The sequence below is a fragment of the Microtus oregoni genome, unplaced genomic scaffold (genome assembly GCF_018167655.1).
Source record: "Microtus oregoni isolate MIOR12 unplaced genomic scaffold, Mior012 000153F_000, whole genome shotgun sequence".
NCBI classification, from domain to species: domain Eukaryota; kingdom Metazoa; phylum Chordata; class Mammalia; order Rodentia; family Cricetidae; genus Microtus; species Microtus oregoni.
Genome location: NW_024544804.1, coordinates 149,702 through 171,890, shown reverse-complemented (window position 1 = coordinate 171,890; position 22,189 = coordinate 149,702).

Sequence of the window (22,189 nt, the reverse complement as noted above, 5' to 3'; positions counted from 1 at the left end):
TAAAAGTATTAGAGAGATTAGGGATACAAGGGTCATATCTAAATATAATAAAAGCTATATACAGCAAGCCGACAACTAACATCAAATTAAATGGAGAGAAACTCAAAGCCATCCCACTAAACTCAGGAACACGACAAGGCTGTCCACTCTCGCCATACCTCTTCAATATAGTGCTTGAAGTTCTAGCAATAGCAATAAGACAACATAAGGGGATCAAGGGGATTCGAATTGGAAAGGAAGAAGTTAAACTTTCGTTATTTGCAGATGATATGATAGTGTACATAAGCGACCCCAAAACTCCACCAAAGAACTTTTACAGCTGATAAACACCTTTGTAGTAATGTAGCAGGATACAAGACCAACTCCAAAAAATCAGTCGCCCTCTTATACACAAAGGATATGGAAGCAGAGAGGGAAATCAGAGAAGCTTCACCTTTCACGATAGCCACAAACAGCATAAAATATCGTGCAGTATCTCTAACCAAGGAAGTGAAAGATCTATTTGACAAGAACTTTAAGGCAATGAAGAAAGAAACTGAGAAGAATACCAGAAAATGGAAGGATCTCCCTTGCTCCTGGATTGGGAGAATCAACATAGTAAAAATGGCAATTCTACCAAAGGCAATTTATAGATTCAATGCAATCCCCATCAAGGTCCCATCAAAATTCTTCACAGATCTTGAGAGGACAACAATCAACTTTATATGGAAAAACAAAAAACCCAGGATAGCCAAAACAATCCTATACAATAAAGGAACGTCTGGAGGCATTACCATCCCTGACTTCAAACTCTATTACAGAGCTACAGTGATGAAAACAGCTTGGTATTGGTATAAAAACAGAGAAGTCGACCAATGGAATCGAATAGAAGACCCAGACTTTAACCCACAAACCTATGATCACCTCATTTTCGATAAAGGAGCTAAAAGTATACAATGGAAGAAAGAAAGCATCTTCAACAAATGGTGCTGGCACAACTGGATGTCAACCTGTAGAAGAATGAAAATAGACCCATATCTATCACCATGCACAAAACTCAAGTCCAAATGGATTAAAGACCTCAATAGCAGTATGAACACACTGAACCTGAAAGAAGAGAAAGTGGGAAGTACCCTATAACAGATGGGCACAGGAGATCGCTTCCTATGTATAACCCCAGCAGCACAGACATTAAGGGCAACATTGAATAAATGGGACCTACTAAAACTGAGAAGCTTCTGTAAAGCAAAGGACACTGTCACTCAGACAAAAAGGCAACCTACTGACTGGGAGAAGATCTTCACCAACCCCGCAACAGACAAAGGTCTGATCTCCAAAATATATAGAGAACTCAAGAAACTAGACCTTAAAATGCTAATTAACCCAATTAAAAAATGGGGCACTGATCTGAACAGAGAATTCTCAACAGAAGAAGTTCAAATGGCCAAAAGACACTTAAGGTCATGCTCAACCTCCTTAGCGATCAGGGAAATGCAAATCAAAACAACTTTGAGATATCATCTTACACCTGTCAGAATGGCTAAAATCAAAAACTCCAATGATAGCCTTTGCTGGAGAGGCTGTGGAGGAAGGGGTACCCTCATCCATTGCTGGTGGGAATGCAATCTTGTGCAACCACTTTGGAAATCGGTGTTTCGGTTTCTCAGGAAATTCGGGATCAACCTACCCCTGGACCCAGCAATACCACTCTTGGGAATATACCCAAGAGATGCCCTATCATATGACAAGAGCATTTGTTCAACTATGTTCATAGCAGCATTGTTTGTAATAGCCAGAACCTGGAAACAACCTAGATGCCCTTCAATGGAAGAATGGATGAAGAAAGTGTGGAATATATACACATTAGAGTACTACTCAGCAGTAAAAAACAATGACTTCTCGAATTTTGCATGCAAATGGATGGAAATAGAAAACACTATACTGAGTGAGGTAACCCAGACCCAACAAGATGAACATGGTATGTACTCACTCATAATTGGTTTCTAGCCATAAATTGGGGTCACGGAGTCTATAATTGGTGAACCTAAAGAAGCTAAGTAAGAAGATGAACCCAAGGAAAAACATATAGTTATCCTCTTGGCTATGGGAAGTAGGCAAAATTGCCAGGGAGAAAATTGGGATCTTGGGGTGGGGTGGGATGGAGGTAAGGGGAGAGGGGGAGAGAAAAGTGAGAAGGGGAGGATAGGGGGAACTGGGGGAAAAAGGATGATTGGGATAAAGGAAGGTTGGATAGGGGAGCACGGAAGCCCAATTTTTAGTTAAGGGAGCCACCTTAGGGTTGGCAAGAGACTTGAACCTAGAGTGGCTCCCAGTAGCCCAAGGCGATGTCCCCAGTTAGTTCCCTGGACAGCTGAGGATAGGGAACCTGAAATGACCCTATCCTATAACAATACTGATGAATATTTGCATATCACCATGAAACATTCATCTGGTGATGGATGGAGATAGAGACAGAGACCCACACTGTAGCACTGGACTGAGCTTCCAAGGTCCCAATGAGGAGCAGAAGGAGGGAGAACATGAGTAAAGAAGTCAGGACCACGAGGGGTGCAGCCACCCACTGAGACAGTGGGGCTGATCTATTGGGAGCTCACCAAGGCCAGCTGGACTGTGACTGAAAAAGCATGGGATAAAACCGGACTCTCTGAACATGGCGAACAATGAGGGCTGATGAGAAGCCAAGGACGATGGCACGGGGTTTTGATCCTACTTAATGTTCTGGCTTTGTGGAAGCCTAGCCAGTTTGGATGTTCACCTTCCTAGATATGGACGGAGGGGGGAGGACCTTGGACTTTCCACAGGGCAGGGAACCCTGACTGCTCTTTGGACTGGAGAGGGTGGGGGAGAGGAGTGGGGGGAGGGGGATAAGGGTGGGAGGAGGGGGAGGGAAATGGAAGGCTGGGAGGAGGCGGAAACTTTTTTTTTCCTTTTTTTCAATAAAAAATAAATAAATAAATAAACCGTAATAAAAAAATACTTATACAGCAAAAAAACAAAAAGTCCTGCTTCATGGAAATGTCTGCTGGTTACTATGGGCCTGTAGGCTGAAGATGGATGCCCCAATGGTACAGAAGAACTTTGGGTGACTGTCCAGGAAGCAAGATGCCTCTGTCATTTCTAGAGTTTTGGAAGTTGCTTATTTCTTGTTTAGGTAATATTATATCCTTCTGGAGTCTTTGATGGAGTTGAAGAATAGATAGTTATAGTTTTCCTTAGTTATGATAAAATATAAAGCTGATATAAATATTGTAATTGTAATTCTTGCTTGATACCTGTTATATGTAATTTTACTATGTTAAAGCCTTTCATTTTGTTTAAACAGAAAAGGAGAAATGATGTAGGAGGTCCTTCTGTATTTGTGCTGCTTTCCATTTGTTGATTAAAGAAACTGCCTTGGCCTAATTGATAGGGCAGATCTCAGGAAGACGGGAAAGACAGAAAGGAATTCTGGGAAGAAGGGCAGAGTGGCAGATGCCAAGAATCTCCAGCCTGAGATAAATGTAGGTTAGAATCTTGCCGGTAAGCCACAGTCATGTGGTGATACACAGATTTAATAGAAATGGGTTAATCAAGATGTGAGAGTTAGCCAATAAGAGGATAGAGATAATGGGCCAGGCAGTAATTTAATTAACACAATTTCTGTATGATTATTTTGGATGTAAGCTAGCTGGGTGGGATGGAACAAAGGTGCCCCATGCTCTCCATACTACATCAGAGGGCAAATCAGTCATACTAGTCAGCCACACAGGCCATGGAGTGGTGGCATACACCTTTAATCTCAGGACTTGTAAGACAGAGGCAGATGGATCTCTGTCAGTTCAAGGCTATCTTGGGATATACAAAATTGAATCTGTCTAAAAGAGAACCAGAGCTCATACAAAGGCACTTCCCGCACTTGGGATCACATGCATTCAATCCCAGCACTAGGAAGGTGGAGACAAGCATGATATGGCTGGGCAGAGAAAGGAATATAAAGGGGAAGAGACAGGAACTCAGTGGAGTTTGGAGTCTGAGGTTGGTGGAGAGCATTGCAGGATCTCCAGTTGTTTTTCTGAGCCATGGTAGAGGTAAGATCTCTCTAGTGGCTTGGCTACATTGCTTTTCTGATCTTCAGTTTGAACACCAATATGTCTCTCTGGGTTTTTATTAGTCATGCTACATTATTCTATACATGAAAGACCCCAAAGAGTCCAGAAATCTCCTACACCAATAAACACATTCAGAGAAATAGTAGGATACAAAATGAACTCACATTAATCTGCAGCCTTCCTAAAGACAAAAGATAAGCATACTGTGAAAGAAATCAGGAAAACAATGTCATTCACAATAGCTCTCACCCTTCGAAAAATCTTCCAGTAAGTGTAAGCAAGTAAGTCAAAGACTTGTATAATGAAACGTTTAGGACTCAGAAGAAGCAAAAATGAAGCTACCAAAAGTCAGAAAGCCCTCCCATGACCATGGATTGTCAGGATAACACTGTGAAAATGTTCATCCTGAACCTGGACCAGAGCAGACCCAAGACAGCAAACTCAATAGGAGCAGGTACAGGGGAGCAACCTCTGAGTAAGTGGCCAGAGTCAGAGGTCAGAGACCACTGCTGGTCTGGGCATGAATCTGGGACTTTTGAGAGAGTCGACCTGAGCCAGGACCCCTGTGAGTCTTGGCATGAGTCTAGGACCTCCGAGGGAGTAGGCAGGAACCAAAGATCTCTGCAGGTCCAGGCATGAGTCTGGGACCTCTGAGGGAGTAGGCGTGAGCCAGGACATCTGTGGGTCTGGGCCTCAGTCTGGGACATCAAAGGGAGTAGGTAGGAACCAGAGATCTCTGCAGGTCCATTCATAAGTCTGGGATCTCTGAGGGAGTAGGCCTGGGCCAGGTCCTTTGCAGGTCGGGGCACACATGAAGCGTACAGGACACCAAATAGGCTGGATCAAAAAAAAAGTTCACTGGTCACATAATACTCAAAACACTAAACATACAGAATAAAGGAAGAATATTAAGAAATGCAAAGGAAAAGGCCAAGTAACATATAAAGGGAGACCTATCAGAATAATCATCAATGGGCCAATGAAAATAATCACACAACATACCCAAATGTATGGTACACAATGAAAGTAGTGGCAAGAGGAAAGTTCATAGCAATAAATGCCTACATAAAGAAGCTGGAAAAATTCCACAATAGTGAATTAACAGAACATTTGTATACATTAGAACAAAAAGAAGCAAACTCACCCAAGAGAACTATACAGCAGGAAATAATCAAATTGAGAGCTGAAATAAACAAAATAAAAACAAAGAAAACAATACAAAGAATCAATGAGACAAAGAGTTGGTTCTTGGAGAAAATCAACAAAATAGACAAACCTTTACCCAAACTAACCAAACAGCAGAGAAAGAATATCCAAATTAACAAAATCAGAAATGAAAGGGGGGACATAACAACAGACACAGAGGAAATACAGAGAATCATAAGGTCATATTTCAAAAACCTGTACTCCACAAAATTGGAAAACTTAAAGGAAATGGACAACTTTCTGGATAAATATCACTTAACAAAATTAAATCAACACAAGATAAGCAAACTAAACAGACCTATAACTGCTGAAGAAATAGAAACAGTCATCAAAAGTCTCCCAACGAAAAAAATAAATAAAAAAGCCAGGACCAGATGATTTCAGCTCAGAATTCTATAAGATTTTCAAAGAAGAACTAATACCAATACTCCTCAAATTGTTCCACACAATAGAAATAGAAGGAATATTGACTAACTCTTTTTATGAGGCTACAACTACCCTTATACCCACACCACAGAAAGACATTACTAAGAAAGAGAATCACAGACAAGTCTCACTCATGAATATTGATCCAAAAATACTAAATAAAATGCTGGCAAATCGAATCCAAGAACACATCAGAACCATCATCCACCATGATCAAGTCAGCTCCATCCCAGAGATGCAGGGATGGTACAACATATGAAAATCTGTCAACATAATCAACCATATAAACAAACTGAAAAATAAAAACCACATGATCATCTTATTGGTACTGAAAAAGCTTTCAACAAAATACAACATTCCCTTCATGATAAAGGTTTTGAAGAGAGCAGGGATAGAAGAAACATACCTAAACATAATTAAGGCAATATACATCAAGCCAACAGCCAACACCAAACAAAATGTAGAGAATCTCCCAGTGATCCCACTGAAATCAAGAACAAGACAAGGTTGTCCACTCTCTCCATATCTATTCAATATAGTTCTTGAGGTCCAGGCTAGAGCGATAAAACAACAAAAGAAGATGAAGGAGGTACAAATCAGAAAAAAATGAAGTGAAATTATCACTATTTGCTGATGATATGATAGTTTACATAGGCAACCCCAAAAATTCTACCAAGGAACTTCTACAACTCATAAACACTTTCAGTAATGTATCAGGATAAGAAGATTAACTAAAAAAAAATCAGTGGCCCTCCTGTACACAGATGATAAATGGGCTGAGAAAGAAAATACAGAAGCATAACCCTTAACAATAGCCACAAATAGCATAAAATATCTTGGAGTAACTCTATCCAAACAATTGGAAGACTTGTATGACAAGAACTTTAAACCTTTGAAGAAAGAAATTGAAGAAGACACTAGAAAATGGGAAGATTTTCCATGCTCTTGTGTAGATAAAATTAACATAGTAAAAATGACAATCTTACCAAAAGCAATCTACAGATTCAATGCAATTCCCATCAAAGCCCAACAAAATTCTTCACAGACCTCGAAAGAACACTACTCAACTTCATATGGAAAAGCAAAAAATCCAGGACAGCCAAAACAATTCTGTACAATAAAGAATTTCTGGAGGCATCACAATCCCTGACTTCAAACTCTACTACAGAGCTACAGTACTGAAATCAGCCTGGTACTGGCATAAAAACAGAGAAGCAGACCAATGGAACAGAACTGAAGACCCGAATATTAAACCACACATCTTCAAATACCTGATTTTTGACAAAGAAGCAAAATATATCAAATGGAAAAAAGAAAACATATATAACAAGTGTTGCTGGCATAATTGGGTATCAACATGTTGAAAAATGAAAATAGACCCCATATCTATCACCATGCACAAAACTCAAGTCCAAATGGATCAAAGACCCCAACATAAAGCCAGTCACACTGAACCTCATACAAGAGAAAATGGAAAGTACACTTGAGGGCTTTTGCACAGGAGACCACTTCCTAAATATAACTCCTGTAGCGCAGACACTGAGAGAAACAATTAATAAATAGGACCTCCTGAAACTGAAAAGCTCCTGTAAAGCAAAGGACATGGTCAATAAGACAAAACAGCAGCCTGCAGAATGGGAAAAGATTTTCACCAACCCCACATTGAACAGAGAGAGGTCTGATCTCCAAAATATACAAAGTATTTAAGAAACTGATCATCAAAAGAACAAATAATCCAATAAAAAAATGGAGTACAGCTGTATGCAGAGAACTCTCAACAGAGGAATCTAAAATGGCTGAAAGACACTTAAGGAAATGTTCAACATCCTTAGTCATCAGAGAGATGCAAATCAAAACAATTCTGAGATTCCATCTTACACCTGTAAGAATGGCCAAGATCAAAAACACTGATGACTTATGCTGGAGAGGTTGTGGGGAAAGGGAACACTTCTGCATTGTTGGTGGGAATGCAAGCTGGCACAGCCTTTTTGGATGCCGGTGTGGTGATTTCTCAGAAAATTAGGAAACAACCTTCCTCAAGACCCAGTAATACCACTTTTGGGTATATATCCAAAGGATGCTCAACCGTACCCCAAGGACATGTGCTCAACTATGTTCATAGCAGCATTGTTTGTTATAGCCAGAACCTGGAAACAACCTAAATGTCCCTCATCTGAAGTATGTATAAGGAAAATGTGGTACATTCGCACAATGGGGTACCATACAGCAGAAAAAAAATGACATCTTGAAATGTGCAGACTAATGGATGGAGCTAGAAAACATCATTTTGAGTAGAGGTAACCCAGACACAGAAAGACAATTAACACATGTACTCACTCATAAGTGGTTTTACACATAAAAGAAAGAAATCCAGCCTATAAATCATAATCCTAGAGAACCTAGACAACAATGAAGACCCTAAGAGAGACATACATGGATCTAATCTACATGTGAAGTAGAAAAAGACAAGATCTCCTAAGTAAACTGGGAGCATGGGGACTTTGGGAGAGGGTTGAAGGGGTGGGGAGAGGCAGGTAGGGGAGCAGAGAAAAATGAATAGCTCAATAAAATCAATATAAAAAGAAAAATAGTCTATCATTTATCCTATTTTTTGAGTCTAAAGTTTTATATCTAATTTATCTTTTATCATAACTAAGCAAAACTATAACTATCTGTCTTCAACTCCATCAAAGACCACAGAAGGATATAATATTACCCAAGTAAACAGGAAATGCATTTTATGCAATTTCCAACATTCTAGAAATGACGAGCACATCTTGCTGCCTGACTAGTAACCCAAAGTTGTTTTGTAAGTTTGGGACATTCACCTTCAGCCTTTAGGCCCATAATATCTGCAGACTTTTCAGGGTATCAGTAAATCTGAAGATCTTTTCTGACTTATACTGGCAAATTTCATCAGTTGTTTTCTTCGATGTCCTGCGGAATGTCTAACAGTTTCTTCTGTGAAGGGGGAACCCGAAAGGACCATCCTGTCTTTTAGAAAGTTCAGCAGTCACTTTTCTGTGTGTCCTGCATGTCCAGTTTATATCGCATACCATCAAGCAGTCTAGGTTAGAGCAGTTTCTTGCTCAAATGGCAAGCCTTGTCACATAAACGCAAATTCCATAACAAGTGTCTTTGATGCCCATCAACCTCTCTGAAGTAATTGGTGCTGCCAAAAGCAGACATGTCTCATTGTTGAGAAAAGTGTAATTTCTTAAAACACTTTAAATGCCATATTCTGTAGGTCTTTGAAGTGCTGAAGATTATCTGTCTAACTGTAATTATCTCTGTATATCTAGAAAACTTAACTAACTTAACTAAAAGTTTATATGTGGCTATCTATTAATACATAATTTTAAATTATACATTGCATTTTAAATGAGCTGTATAAATATAATACCTTAAACTGGAGTAGAAATATACATATAACAATATTGACTTTAAATTTGTATCAATAGACCAAAATTCTTGCCAATGTAGTATTCATTTCTATATCACATCTTTTTTTTTCTTTAGAAAGATACTGACTGTGACCATTAACCATTTATAATCAACCTCCTTGAGTCCCTAGATATAACCTGGCCTCTGGTAAAGCCAAAGTCTTTATCTGAAGTTGTAGATGAGAATATGGAGCCCAGGAGACAGGGTGCAGTGTTGGGTTGAGTTATTGAGCGGGCTTTAATGAATGGTAGCGGGCAGTGTTTTACCTGAGGTCCCTAGGAACAGCCTGGCCTCTGGGGCTCTACAGCTGATGGGATTGTAAGCTAGGGTATGGAGCCTAGGAGAGTGGGTGCTGTTGGGAGATGTTGGACAGGCTTTAAGGAATGTTAGCAGATGGTAGGTGGTGTCTTACCTTGGGTCCCTAGATCCGATGTGGCATCCAGTGTGGCTAATCTTCTTCTAATGTTGTGAGCAGGAATATGGAGCCCAGGGGAGAAGGTACAGTCTGGGGTTTTGGGACGGACTTTAAGGAGTGTTAGAGGGCAGTGTGCTGTGTCTTACCTGGGGTGCCTAGGAACAGCCTGGTCTCTAGGAAAGCTTCCAGGGCTGTGGATGAAAGGAACGACCTCAGGAAATGCCCTGGAGATCAGGGTCTGGGGTGTAGCCCAGCTCAGCTGGGAGGCAGGTCACTCACCTTTTCTTCCAACTGCTATGAAGTGTACCTGGGCCTTTGGAGTTTGCCAGAGCTGTGAGGAAGAGGTGGCCACAGGGAGGATGATGATGAGGGAGGGCTGGGTGGCAGACTGGGTCTTGGGGGAACAAAACACAGAGGGTGGTGACAGTCCATCTGGCAGGTGGGACATGCACCCACTTTTCAACTGGTCTACTTTCCTTTTTTTGAGTGGAGAAATATTTATTATCTGAAACGGATAAAGAGAACATGCAAATTATATTCAATACATGTACTACACAAAGAAAGGATTCAGAATTTTATTTCTGGGGAAACTAGACATATTCATACAGGAAAGCAATTACAGGGTTTTAATGAGACCATCTGTGTAAAGCATTTGCCCAGGACCTAGTTCACAGAAAGCACATGCTAAGTAGATGCTCGGATTGTGTTCTGCTATCTTTCTTTGGCTACAGCCAAATGCTTTGCAGATATTGTTGCTTGTTTTTCCGAGTGATCCTTTCGGATGTCTTTTCCTTTGTAGACAGAAATGCAATTTACACCAGCTCTAAGAACAAAAAATTAATAACAAAGGCAAAATCTGTACCCCATTCTGTGCTGTCTCTTTCCAATATGCCATGATCCATGGGGCCAACGTACAGATAGCTTTGAATCTCAAATGGCTTTCTTATTGTGCCAGCATAACTTCTATGAAACACCTATATTGTCTTCCAAGTAAATGGATAATGTTATGTATGGTTCCAATATTAGGCTGGGATAAATTTTACCTACAAATTTTTAAATTGGTAAATCTTCATTACCTGGAGTAATTTAAGCATTTTAATGCCCTATTCACGTTGTGTATTATAAATCTTGATTTCCCATGATAGAACCCAAATCTTATATTTCCTGTTCAAGGTACACAATAGAATAGTCGAAACACTACTGTTGTCTTGGTGTCTGTGTCCTTCCAAAATTCATCTGTTGAAATAGTTCCTCACAAGTCTCAGAACTGACAGGAAGAAGTGGACACAGGCTCCTACCCTAAGATGGGAAGTTTTCTCGAGTTGACATCTCTTGCAAAGGAAAAATTAGTTTTCTCAAATGGAGCCTCACTGGGCACATAAATCACACTTAAGGCAGGCTCCATATCTAGTAGTAGAAGGCCAACACTAAATGAACCCGAAGGTATTTTTATAGACTTTTTGTTTCATATTTCTTTGTTTGGGCAATTTTATCTTACTGATCATTTGCTTGCATATTACGTTTTCCTATTTTGTATTCTTGTGGACTCTGTATGTGTGTTTCTTGTGCTTTCTCTTTGTGTGTTATTATTTGTGGTTTTTGTTTTACTTGCCTCTGTTTTCTAAAGAAAGAAAAAGAAGGGGTGTCAAGTTTGGTGAATGGGGATGTCCAAAAGATCTGGAAGGAGATTGAAGAGGGGAAACCATGATCAAAATATAGTGTATAAAAAATATTTTTCAACCAGAAAAAAAGAAATATTTCCCCTTGAGGTAATGTTCTTAGGAGCTGGGGCCTGTGGAAAGGTCTTTGATCAATGAGCATAGTAGTGGGTGTTTGAGATTCTGTCTTTACATAGTCTAGTGGTTTTCCTTTACCCTTCCAACACAAGAAGTCACAGTGAGCCAGAAACCAAGCTCCCATCCGGTACAAAATTCATCAGAATTTTGATCTTGGACTTTCTAGACTCCAAAAGTATGAGAAATTAAATTCTGTTGTTTATCATACATCATCCTGAATATTAATGCAATGACCTCATCAATGACTCTCTTTTTCTATATTGAACAACCAAACACTGTAAAGATGTAAATCCGTTAGTCAGAAGACAAAGAAAAGGAATGATTTCTTCCTATCACAGATAACCAGGGCAGTTTCCTGGGTGTATGAGCCACACATTTGCACAGGTCTGGCTCCAGACTTAGAAATGCCTCCTAGTGCTTTACAGCATTACCGTTGGCGGTCTTGACATTATCTATGATTTTAAAGAAGGAATATTCCAGTTTTCATTTTGAGCTAGATCCTCAGAATTTCCAGGTGCTTTGTGATAATGAATAAGCCATTGGCCCCATTACCTGTTGTTGAGAATAAAGTTTAAAAAGATGTAAATCCACCTCCACTCAAATTAAAATACAGATCATGGGACAGGAGAGGAGGGGATGGGAGGAGAGGAGGGATGGGAAACCACAGTTGGTATGTAAAATAAATGAAAAAAGTTATATATATATATATATATATATATATATATAAACACAGATCATACCTGACTTAATGTGGCTAAACATTCGACTTTTCTGCTTGCAATTGGTGAAAAGTGATATGCGTTCAGAAGATACTTTTGGTCAGAAAAGAGAAGGGAGAGAATGAGAACTACAAATCATACAAGACATCTTAAAATACTATAAAACTCTTCAAATTGAGTCATATACTACTTAAGAAAACAAAGCCTTGTGCTACTGACACATGTGACAAAAAGCAAAACATAGACTAGCAAGTTCAGAGAAAGATGCAAGCACATATAGAAATTTAGTGCACATACAAACAAGTTACTTCTGCACAACTGTTTTTGTAAATAATATTCAGACTGAATGTGTTGGGGGGAAAACAAATCTAGATCCATCTTCCACACCATGCAGAAGGATTGACCTAGTATTATGGTTGGTTTTAATGTCAGCTTGCCACAAATTAGCATCACCTGAGTTGGGAGCTGCACCTAAAGAGTGGTTTTGATTATGTGGGAAGCCCCGAACCCCAGATTAAGGGCAGCACCTTCTGGCAGGAGGCCAGATAAAAAGGTTATTCTGATGGAAGTTTATGTCCATCTTTTGCTCGTTTGGCACTCTGTCTTGCCTCTGAGTTGATGTGTCTGGTTGCTGCCACTGCCGATTCCATCAATGACAATAGAATCATTGATTTCGAGCTTTCATCATGAAATAGGGACCAGCAACTTTCCAGGAACTTCCCAGGTTCCTGGCGGCAGATTGGTACTACTGTGGCATCCCATCTTGTGGACTGATGACTATCTTAGGTCATCTCCTCCCCAGCCCCCAACTGTTGGATGATATTTGATCACACTTTGAACCCTGAATTTGCATTTGCATTAATTAAATAAAATTAACCTTGGCTTAGGAGGTTAACAACTAGTTTCAGAAAGTAATCATGAAGCTCAGAGGGCATTTGGAAGGGAGAGAGAGAGAGAGAGAGAGAGAGAGAGAGAGAGAGAGAGAGAGAGAGAGAGAGAGAGACATCACAAGGGAAAGATTTGGAGTGACGAGGATTTTTTTGTTTGGTAGAATAGAAACATGCTCTCTTGGGGAGAGGCCAGTAAGAAGAGAGGATTAGCTAGGTTCTACTTAAACTCTCTGAGCTAGCAAATTTTCAGCCCAGTCTTTGAATCTCGAGTTTTATTTGTAAATAGAATGATAGAGATTTAGTTAAAGCTACCTTTAGCAGCAGCAGCAGCACCAGTGCCTGCAGAAACCGAAAGCAGTAGATGAAGGCACAACCACTGTGCCAAAGTTAAAACAACACCCAGTGAGAGAGAGCTGTTCAGTTATGCCCATAGGACAGTCTGATGGAGGCAATTCCTTAATTGAAATTCCCTCTTCTCAGGTGACCCTAGTTTGTATCAAGTGGAAAACTAACTGGCACAAGAATAAATCCCAAACAGATCTGAGATCTAAGTGTGAATAGAAACCACATATCTTGGACTAGGAAGATGGCACAAGCAGATAAAGCCTGGCACCAAGTTTGATGACATGATTTTGATCCCCAGGACCCACATGATGGAAGGAGGAACTGTTTTCCCGAATTTGCCTTCTTGCCCTGAGACCTGAGCACAACTGGCACCATGTCAGAGGCACCATTCTGACCTGAGAACCCAGCATGTAGGCTCCAACATCTGCCAAAACAGGAGCAAAGACCTAATCCATCAAAGACCTATTCCACAGTTCAGGATCCAGGAAAGACCCGAAATGCAATAACTTCACATTGCTTTATTGCTTCTGTAGTTTTGCATCTTGCTAACTGTTCTTGCTAACCAAAGTGTGTCAACTATGATGTGGGTTTTGTGCATAAAAGACAGTGAAGCTCAGGGCTGCATGATTTGGGGCAAGATCCCCATGAAGCTGCTCATTCTGCTCATCAGCAATATAGACTTTCTATTAGGCTTTAAAGAGTGTCCTTGTGTTCTCTGGTGAAATTACCTTGAAATATTCTCCACTCGTGCTGTTCTCTCTCTCTCTCTCTCTCTCTCTCTCTCTCTCTCTCTCTCTCTCTCTCTCTCTCTCTCTCTCTCTCTCTCTCTCTCTCTCTCTCTGTGTGTGTGTTTCAAAAAGAGAAAATCAGACAGCATGGTGGTTTGGATGAGAATGACCTCCCACAGGCTCATACATTTGAATACTTGGTCACCAGGGAGTGGCACTATTTGAAAGGTGTGGTCTTGTTGGGAGAAGGGTGTCACTGGAGGAGAGCTTTGAGGTTTTCAAAAGTCCAAACCAGGCCTAACTCTCTTTCTTCCTCCTGCCTGCAGATCCTAATGTAGCACTCTCAGCCATTGCTCCAGTGTCTGCCTGCATGCCTCCTGGCTCCTACCATGAGGACAGTGAACTAATCTTCTGAAACTATAAGACAGCCTCAACTAAATGATTTATTTTCTAAGAGTTGACTTGGTCATGGTGTCTATTCACAGCACTAGAACGCTGACTAAGACAGACAAGCAGACAGACAGACACACACACACACACACACACACACACGCACATGAACAGAGAGAGAGAAGAGAGTTCTCTGGTATTTCATTTTGTTAGGACTGTGAGCTTATTAAATCAGGACCTTCCAATGATTGGTACCATTTAGCCTTATTTACTTCTTTTGAGGTTCCATCTTCATTATAGCCACACGAGGCTTTCTTTGTTGGGGGACACAAACAATTTTCACTTGATTATTTGCTTATGTGCAAGTAGGTTCATGTTCTGCTGGAGTATCTATCACATAAACAATGCTGTGCCCTCAGTACATTTTCAAGAGGAACACATTTGTACCATTAGTAACGTTGATTGTTTTGTTAGTATGTCTGCCTCCTTTCTCCCTTCTAACCGTTCTGCCAGTCTCAACTGTGTAAGTATGTTTTGTGAAGTTGTTTGAACATATAAAATCTTGGTGATCATCAACCTTTTATCTAATTATTTTAGTATCCATTGATGATCCGTTCATTTAAAGTCATGGTATGTTCCAAACAGTAATTTTCTAATTTCATTATTAGCCTACATTTATTAATCAACAGTTTACTAAAGCAAAAAAGCTTTCCCTTAGCCTCTATGGCCTCACTTGTTTAGTTTGTCAGCATAGTTCCATAGATTTCTGTTTTATTTTATGCTCCTACCTTTCACTTAATTCCCTGGCGTATGTATGCATTTATGTTTGTAACTGTGAGTCTATCTGGAAATACATGTAAATATGGATGCTTAAAAGAAATGCCACACTATCTCAGAATTCAGAATAATAGAGGGTTATTTATTTAGGAGTAGACTCACACATTGCAGAAGGCAATGGTGAATAGAATTGAAAAGATTGAGGAATTTCTAAATTCTGATGAAGAAGAGCAAAGGGTAGAAAGGCAAATTTAAACTACATCTATGGGTAAATCTCTCCGGAACAATTTCCACAAAGCTCTACCTACAGCTCTACCTGCCTTTCCAGTAATAACAACAGAGAAGGTGATTGGTTCCAGAAACCCTAGGGTCATCAAGGAGGATACATGGGAGCCTGTCCGTATGAATGATCTCAAGGAAATAAAACAGGCTGTCATGACTTTTGGGATGCAAGCCTCTTTTGTTAAAGAGATGCTAAGATCTTGGGCCACAACAAGCAGAGCAACCCCCTCAGACTGGCTCCAGCTGAGCTCTGCGGTACTTGAGAGTGGACCGCAATTGAAATGGAAATGCTTATTCAGGCAAGAGGCTAGACTTTTAGAACAGCAGGAAAAAGCAAAGGGAATTGACATTTCCCTAGATAAAATTCTAGGTGAAAGGCTCTTTTCCGACCCTCAGGAACAAGCTAATTTGGATGAAAACACACTCTCCATGTGTACTACAGCAGCCTTAAGGGCTTGGGACAGGGTACAAGACCCAGGACAGAGGATGTAATCGTTTGTCAGAGTTAAACAGGGCCAGAAGAGGGCATCACATTTCTCTGAAACTGGAGTTACAGATGATTGTAAGAAGCCATATAGATACTGGGAACTGAGCCCAGGTCCTCTGTAAGAGCAGCCAGTGCTCTTAGCCAAGCTGTCTCACCATTCCTGGAACAGGAACTTTTTTTTTAAGATTTATTTTTATTTATTATGTGTACAGTATTCTCAGCATTCTGTCTACGTGTATGCCTGCAGGCCAGAAGAGGGCACCAAATTTCATTACAGATGGTTGTGAGCCACCATGTGGTTGCTGGGAATTGAACTAAGGACCTCCTGAAGAGCAGTCAGTACTCTTAACCTCTGAGCCATCTCTCCAGCCCCCTCTGCCTCCTTCAGCAAATCCTACCGGTGTGCGCCACCACAAATCAATATTCTCTGCTGGAACGGAGAACAGCAACCGAATCCCGCAGCTGGAAAAGAGGCTGGAAGCACGCTTTACATTGGCATAAATAGTATGAGGCCACAACCAAGTGGGTGGGTAACTTAAAGGCTACTGGTTGTAGGTTTTACTACGTCACCTCCCTCTTTTGTTAAAATAAGAGCACTCTAAGCCTAATACAAAAGTATATGCAATAAGAACAAATATATTCAATAATTATCCTATCCTAAATAGTTTAAGTCTTGTATAATAAATAACTTAGGATAAATAAATAAATAAATAAATAAATAAATAAATAAATAAATGAATGACTTGGCCAAATCATGAGAGGAAAGTAACTACAACTATCTAGTCTCCAAACTCATTGAAGATCTGAGAAGGGAAATATTACTTGAGTAAGAAGGAAGTGTAATCAAACAACTTCCAAAATTTGCAACAAATGACAGAGACAACTGGCTACCTGGGCAATCACCCAAAGTCTCATTTGCAACGTCGAAGCAACCAACTTTGGCTAAGGCCTAGGATAACTGACAGACGATTTTCAGAGGCAGGAAATTTTTCAAAATCGTCTTACCCTGTCTTGGCAAGATTTGACAGTCCTGTTTATCCATTTCTGGATACCATGTACCTTGTCAGTGATTGAAGCATGGGCAGTTCCTTGCCCAAAGGCCAATTTTGCCAAGAAGAAAACAAGCTCCAAGGCGAGTATCTTTGGTGCTCAACATTCTGTCAGGAATATATAGGTGCTGCCAGGAGCAATTGTGTGTCATGTAAACAGACCCCTAAGTTATTTAAGCGTCATATTCTACAGTTCTTTGAAGTGGTTGAACATTACTTATCTATGCAGAATACAATCTCTATGTATTTAAAGAACATGATTAGTCTAAATATAAGTATGACAAACATAGATGACTATTGATTTATAAATCTTAATACCTATATAACTTAAAGACTAAGACTTCATATTGAAAGATTACACAATAAACAACTGTGCAACGAATGAGGACCATGACCTCAAAATGTAAATAATGTATAAGTATCTCGATCAGAGGTAGAAATGTACATTGGAATATGATAAATATATTCTAAAATTGTATCAATATACAAAATATCTTAAGCAGAGGTAGAAGCATCCATACATACAATATAACAAGAGTAACTTTTCCTAGGTATACAAATATTGTGGACAAAAATAGGAACATATTCAATATAATTTAAGTTTGTATCAATATACAAGAATCTACACCAACGTAAATTGCCTATAAATAATAACTCACAAGTATTCACCCTATTACTCACTATTATTATTATTATCCCATTCAATCCCCCCACCTTTTGTAAGGAGATCCTTGAGCCTACATAATTTCCCTCCAAGCCCCAACCCCATACCAATTATAATCAACCACTAAATGATGTCCCTAACCCTGAGGACAAACTTTGTTGCGAGAGGGGACATCGTCTTCTAGAATTACTTCCAGCTGTCAGGGGGGCGATGTTCTTTCTATGGGATCCTGTGAAAGTAAAATGATGGTTAAGTTCCAAGATTACTGTCTGGAATAATTGCAAATAGTCTCCGAGTATTTGGTAGGGGTTTTCTGAGGTTCCTATCTGGAGTCCTGGCCAGAATGTTGTAAAAAAAAAAAAAAGGTATACCATTTCAGCTAGCCAAGTTGGAACCATCTTGAGCAACTGGTACTCAAAACAAGTCTTATAATAGCGCTATCAGCATCATGACGCCATATCAACCAGGTGGAGTCATTGCTGTGGGGCCTCAACTTCTTTCTGGAAACTTCAAAGATTACTGCAGGAACATTCATTGTTCATTGTGGAAAACTTAAACATTATTTATATATACATATACAGACATATATATTCAAGAAAAGAAACAATAGAGAGAAAAATAGGTATGAAAAAAAGTAAAATTTTTTCTAAATTCTTTTTTCTTTTTGTCCCATATCATGGCTCCTGACATGAGGCAGAAACTCTGAATTTTTATTTAACAACAGTGTCAGTGTACAACTCCAAAGCCATCTCTATATATTCGTGTGTGTGTGTGTTTAAATGTATGTGTATCATTTACCTGAACCTCATAAGTCGAATTCCTTTTTCTCGATGATCTTTAGTGGATAGTTATTTTTTCATTTATCAGCATTCAAACATCAAGGGTCACTTGAATTTTTGAAAATGTGTATTTTTTCTGTAAAGATAAGAGCAGAGCCCTACCCCAACCCCATATGCTTTCCTTACTGCTTGTATGGTTGTCACTGTTGTGAATGAGCTGTCATTTCTCTTTCTCAAGAGCTTTCTCTTTTTCAAGACAAATCTTTATTAATTTTGATGGTATCCATAGTTTTTCTTCTCCTGTGGAAACAATAGCAAAACCCCTTACCCAACGTAGCACATCTCCTGACTTCCATTGTGAGGCCAACACATCCTAGAAATACACTGGCTATTTAATTCAGAAGACTTTTCTATTATCCATTGTCTCTCTGCTGCTCTTGTCCCTTTATTGTTAGTGTTAAGAAAATCCAAGGTTAATAAAGCATTATGTAATCTATTTCTGGGGGTATTTTCCATCCCTTTCTGTTTGTTTAACATATTTTTTATACTTCGATTTGATCTTACTTTGACTGCCTGTCCTGTAGGATTGTGTGGTATACCTGTAATATGCTTTAGATTATAATAAGTAAAAATCTGTTTCATTTTCTTAGAGACATGTGCTGGACTTTATTTGTGCAGGTATACCAATGATGGCTATAACATCTAATAAATGTGTGATAACTGAATCAGTCTTTTCTGAGCTTAAAGCAGTTGCCCACTGAAAACATGAATAAATGTCAGTGGTGTGGTGTACATATTTTAATTTTCCAAATTCTGCAAAGTGGAACACATCCATCTGCCAGATTTTATTCCTTTGAGTATCCTTTGGGTTAGTCCCTGCAGGCAATGATGTTTGGTTTTAGAAAGAGCAAATATGACATTTCTCTATAATCCCCTTAGCTTGTTGCATGTAATAGAAAACTCTTTCTTTAAACCTTTACTATTGATTGACATCATGTCTTTTATGAAATATTGAGGCCTGAAACATGCTTCCAATCAATAATTGATCAATTTCTGCATTACCTGTGCTAGAGAACCTGGCAGACCTATATGGGATCGGATGTGTGTTATGTATGTAGGACAAAGCCTATTCCTGATTATGTCTTGCACCTTGGGTAAATAATGAAGTCAGTTCTGTATCATCTGGTATAAATTCAGCAGTTTCAATATGAAAGACAACTTTCTGAATATTGTGAATCAGTAACTATATTGAGAGGTTCTTTAAAATCCCTTAGCACCATGAGAATAACATATAATTCTGCTTTCTGGACAGAATTATAATTCTGCTTTCTAGACAGAATTATAAGGGCTTTGTTCCACCTTACTTAATTCTTCTGATTTGTAACCTGCCTTCCCTGATTTATTTGCATCGGTATAAAATGTCTAGGCTCCAGTTAATGGAGCATCACGAACAGTTTGGGGAAGAATCCAAGAAGTTCTCATTATAAGGATAAGTCTATTGCTTTGGGATAATTGTTATTAATTTCTCAAAAAAATCAGCACAAGCTCTTTGCCATGGTTCATTGTCTTCCCATAACTTTTTTATTTCATCAATAGTGAAGGCACTATAATATCTGCTGTGTCTATACCTGCTTGTTGATGAAGTCTCAATTTATCTTTTATAATTAATTCAGAGACTTTTCTACATAAGTTTTTAATTTTTTCCTTGATCTATGTGAGAAAAAGGACCATTCTAAGATAATATCGTCCCTCTGCATTAAAATTCCTATAGGAGAAATTCTGGAAGGGGTATATCTTGCTCAGCCTAGATGTAGTGGGGAGGGCCTTAGACCTTCCACGAAGTGAAGTGCCTTACTCTCTCTTAGGATTAGAGGAAGATGGGGTAGAAGGGTGTGAAAAGGGAAAGGGAGGAGGGGAAGGAGTGGGAATTTGGATTGGGATATTTTTTTTAAAAATATAATATAAAAGAAAATAAAAAATGAAACAAGACAAGAAAAAATTCTGGAACGCAACATGACTAGAATACAATTAAGATTTGGATTCACCCTATCCACATATGCCTCCTATAATTTCTCCTCAACAATTGTCAATTTCTTTTCTAATTCAGCTGTTAATTCTCTGGGACTATTCAAGGCTTTATCACCATCTAAGGTTTTGTTTAAATGAATTATTAGATCTGGTGTTATCCCAACAGCTGGTTGTAGACTGGAAATGTCTCCTAACACTCTTTGAAAGTCATTAAGAGTCTGCAACCAGTTTCTCCCAATTTGTGCCTTTTGTGTTATAATTTTCTGTAAACCTATTTTATAACCTAGGTAACTGACAGAATCTCCTCTTTGTATTTTTTTTCAGGAGCAATTTATAATCTCTATTTAGGCAAAACTTTCTTTACTTCTCTGAACATTCTTTCTAAAGTATCTATGTTTGAATCAGATAGCAAAATGCCATCCATGTAGTGGTAAATTATAGACTTAGGAAATTGCTTACATATTTTCAATGGCCGACTTACAATGTATTGGCACAGAGTGGGGCTATTGAGCATTCCATGTGGGAGGATACTTCATTGATATCTCATAGCAGGCTGAGAATTGTTATAAGTAAGCAATTATATATATAATTATTATAAGTGAAGGCAATGTTTTCTCTGTCCTTTTCTTGTAAAGGTATATTTAAGAAACAATCTATAAAATCAATAAGTATAAGAGGCCATTCTTTGTGTAATAGAGAAGGCAGAGGAATTCCAAATTGTAGAGGGCCCATAGGTTAAATAACCTTATTGACAGCTCTTAGATATGTCACCATTCTCTATTTAACAGATTTCTTTTTAACAACAAATGCAGGAGAATTTCAAGGGCTAGGTGATTCTTCAATATGGCAAGTATATATTTGCTCTTTTACCAGTTGTTCTAAAGCCTGCAGCTTTTCTTCAGCTAGAGGCCATTGCTTAACCTAAATTGGTTTCTCATTTAACCATTTTAAAGGTAGGGATGTTGGTACCTCTAAAAGTTTGCTAGTTGCTTTGTGTTCTTGTACAGCCTAAATAGCTGGTGACCTTTGTGTATAGCACCTTATAATATCCTTCCCAGAATTATGAGTTCCTGGGACTGCAGGAATGTTATTATGGGTATTCCATTGCTGTAGTGGGTCACAACCCCATAAATTTACTGCAATATTAGTCACATATGGCCTTAGCTTCTCTCTCTGACCTTCTGACCCTCTGCAGTCAACCCATCTCATGTTTTGTTTAACTTGAGATATGGTTCCAGTTCCTAGTAATTGAACATCTGCCTCTTGAAGAGGCCAATTTGGATGCCAAGATTCTGGAGTAATGATACAACCACACCTGTGTCTATCAAGCCAACAATTACAATGCCATTTATATGCACTCTTAGCTTTGGTCTTTGATCATTTATAGAAGTCTGACTGAATACACATTTCCTATTTCCTATCGGAATTTTTGATTTATCATCCATGTTTAGTCCTCGTCCAGAACAGTATGGCTTTCAAAAGAAGGCTCTGGATTTTTTAATTTTCCTGGTGAGACATGTCCTCCACTGTGACTGGGATTGACTGGGCCACTTGTGATTTGAGGGCCTGTGAGAGGCCCCTCAATGAGTTTCCTGATGGTATTGAGTTGCCTGTCTGTCTTTTGTTGATCTGCTTTTATGGGTCCAATGTTGGTTTGCCACACCTTCTACATATAC